Below are 4,244 nucleotides of genomic sequence, written 5' to 3' on the forward strand. Positions count from 1 at the left end.
AGCAACGACGCAGCCCTACAAGAATGATGTAACCAGAAACGACGCAGTCCTACAAGAATGACGTAACCAGCAACGACGCAGCCCTACAAGAATGATGTAACCAGCAACGACGCAGTCCTACAAGAATGACGTAACCAGCAACGACGCAGCCCTACAAGAATGATGTAACCAGCAACGACGCAGTCCTACAAGAATGACGTAACCAGCAACGACGCAGCCCTACAAGAATGATGTAACCAGCAACGACGCAGTCCTACAAGAATGACGTAACCAGCAACGACGCAGTCCTACAAGAATGATGTAACCAGCAACGACGCAGTCCTACAAGAATGACGTAACCAGCAACGACGCAGTCCTACAAGAATGATGTAACCAGCAACGACGCAGTCCTACAAGAATGACGTAACCAGCAACGACGCAGTCCTACATGAATGATGTAACCAGCAACGACGCAGTCCTACCAGAATGATGTAACCAGCAACGACGCAGTCCTACAAGAATGATGTAACCAGCAACGACGCAGCCCTACAAGAATGATGTAACCAGCAACGACGCAGTCCTACAAGAATGATGTAACCAGCAAGGACGCAGCCCTACAAGAATGATGTAACCAGCAACGACGCAGTCCTACAAGAATGATGTAACCAGCAACGACGCAGCCCTACAAGAATGATGTAACCAGCAACGACGCAGTCCTACAAGAATGATGTAACCAGCAACGACGCAGCCCTACAAGAATGATGTAACCAGCAACGACGCAGTCCTACAAGAATGATGTAACCAGCAACGACGCAGCCCTACAAGAATGATGTAACCAGCAACGACGCAGTCCTACAAGAATGATGTAACCAGCAACGACGCAGTCCTACAAGAATGATGTAACCAGCAACGACGCAGTCCTACAAGAATGATGTAACCAGCAACGACGCAGTCCTACAAGAATGATGTAACCAGCAACGACGCAGTCCTACAAGAATGATGTAACCAGCAACGACGCAGTCCTACAAGAATGATGTAACCAGCAACGACGCAGTCCTACAAGAATGATGTAACCAGCAACGACGCAGTCCTACAAGAATGATGTAACCAGCAACGACGCAGTCCTACAAGAATGATGTAACCAGCAACGACGCAGTCCTACAAGAATGATGTAACCAGCAACGACGCAGTCCTACAAGAATGATGTAACCAGCAACGACGCAGTCCTACAAGAATGATGTAACCAGCAACGACGCAGTCCTACAAGAATGATGTAACCAGCAACGACGCAGTCCTACAAGAATGATGTAACCAGCAACGACGCAGTCCTACAAGAATGATGTAACCAGCAACGACGCAGTCCTACAAGAATGATGTAACCAGCAACGACGCAGTCCTACAAGAATGATGTAACCAGCAACGACGCAGTCCTACAAGAATGATGTAACCAGCAACGACGCAGTCCTACAAGAATGATGTAACCAGCAACGACGCAGTCCTACAAGAATGATGTAACCAGCAACGACGCAGTCCTACAAGAATGATGTAACCAGCAACGACGCAGTCCTACAAGAATGATGTAACCAGCAACGACGCAGTCCTACAAGAATGATGTAACCAGCAACGACGCAGTCCTACAAGAATGATGTAACCAGCAACGACGCAGTCCTACAAGAATGATGTAACCAGCAACGACGCAGTCCTACAAGAATGATGTAACCAGCAACGACGCAGTCCTACAAGAATGATGTAACCAGCAACGACGCAGTCCTACAAGAATGATGTAACCAGCAACGACGCAGTCCTACAAGAATGATGTAACCAGCAACGACGCAGTCCTACAAGAATGATGTAACCAGCAACGACGCAGTCCTACAAGAATGATGTAACCAGCAACGACGCAGTCCTACAAGAATGATGTAACCAGCAACGACGCAGTCCTACAAGAATGATGTAACCAGCAACGACGCAGTCCTACAAGAATGATGTAACCAGCAACGACGCAGTCCTACAAGAATGATGTAACCAGCAACGACGCAGTCCTACAAGAATGATGTAACCAGCAACGACGCAGTCCTACAAGAATGATGTAACCAGCAACGACGCAGTCCTACAAGAATGATGTAACCAGCAACGACGCAGTCCTACAAGAATGATGTAACCAGCAACGACGCAGTCCTACAAGAATGATGTAACCAGCAACGACGCAGTCCTACAAGAATGATGTAACCAGCAACGACGCAGTCCTACAAGAATGATGTAACCAGCAACGACGCAGTCCTACAAGAATGATGTAACCAGCAACGACGCAGTCCTACAAGAATGATGTAACCAGCAACGACGCAGTCCTACAAGAATGATGTAACCAGCAACGACGCAGTCCTACAAGAATGATGTAACCAGCAACGACGCAGTCCTACAAGAATGATGTAACCAGCAACGACGCAGTCCTACAAGAATGATGTAACCAGCAACGACGCAGTCCTACAAGAATGATGTAACCAGCAACGACGCAGTCCTACAAGAATGATGTAACCAGCAACGACGCAGTCCTACAAGAATGATGTAACCAGCAACGACGCAGTCCTACAAGAATGATGTAACCAGCAACGACGCAGTCCTACAAGAATGATGTAACCAGCAACGACGCAGTCCTACAAGAATGATGTAACCAGCAACGACGCAGTCCTACAAGAATGATGTAACCAGCAACGACGCAGTCCTACAAGAATGATGTAACCAGCAACGACGCAGTCCTACAAGAATGATGTAACCAGCAACGACGCAGTCCTACAAGAATGATGTAACCAGCAACGACGCAGTCCTACAAGAATGATGTAACCAGCAACGACGCAGTCCTACAAGAATGATGTAACCAGCAACGACGCAGTCCTACAAGAATGATGTAACCAGCAACGACGCAGTCCTACAAGAATGATGTAACCAGCAACGACGCAGTCCTACAAGAATGATGTAACCAGCAACGACGCAGTCCTACAAGAATGATGTAACCAGCAACGACGCAGTCCTACAAGAATGATGTAACCAGCAACGACGCAGTCCTACAAGAATGATGTAACCAGCAACGACGCAGTCCTACAAGAATGATGTAACCAGCAACGACGCAGTCCTACAAGAATGATGTATCCAGCATAAACTCAGTATGAGGAAGCTCTTGAAATTTGCTTGAACATTTAGTAATGAGATTTCGAAGTGAATACACAAAGTTATCCAATAACCACCCACCTGCCACCCACCTGCCACCCACACCCTGGGTCCTCTCCCACCCACCCTGCGCTAACACCCACCCACCCTGCGCTAACACCCACCCACCCTGCGCTAACACCCACCCACCCTGCGCTAACATCCACCCACCCTGCACTAACACCCACCCACCCTGCACTAACACCCACCCACCCTGCACTAACATCCACCCACCCTGCACTAACATCCACCCACCCTGCACTAACATCCACCCACCCTGCACTAACAACCACCCACCCAGCACAAACACCCACCCACCCTGCACTAACACCCACCCACCCTGCGCTAACACCCAACCACCCTGCGCTAACACCCACCCACCCTGCGCTAACACCCACCCACCCTGCGCTAACATCCACCCACCCTGCACTAACACCCACCCACCCTGCACTAACATCCACCCACCCTGCACTAACATCCACCCACCCTGCACTAACATCCACCCACCCTGCACTAACATCCACCCACCCTGCACTAACACCCACCCACCCTGCACTAACATCCACCCACCCTGCGCTAACACCCAACCACCCTGCACTAACATCCACCCACCCTGCAGTAACATCCACCCACCCAGCACTAACACCCACCCACCCTGCACTACCAATCGCCCACCCTGCGCTAACACCCACCTACCCTGCACTAACACCCACCCACCCTGCGCCTCTCCCACCCACCCTGCACTAACACCCACCCACCCTGCGCTAACACCCACCTACCCTGCACTAACACCCACCCACCCGGCGCTAACACCCACCCACCCTGCGCTAACACCCACCGACCATGCACTAACACCCACCCACCCTGCGCTAACACCCACCCACCCTGCACTAACAATCGCCCACCCTGCACTAACACCCGCCCACATGCGCTAACACTCACCCACCCTGCGCTAACGCCCACCCACCCTTCGCTAACACCCACCCACCCTGCACTAACACCCACCCACCCTGCGCTAACACCCACCCACCCTGCGCTAACACCCACCCACTCTTCACTAA

Source organism: Cherax quadricarinatus, chromosome 19 (assembly GCF_038502225.1).
Source record: "Cherax quadricarinatus isolate ZL_2023a chromosome 19, ASM3850222v1, whole genome shotgun sequence".
NCBI classification, from domain to species: domain Eukaryota; kingdom Metazoa; phylum Arthropoda; class Malacostraca; order Decapoda; family Parastacidae; genus Cherax; species Cherax quadricarinatus.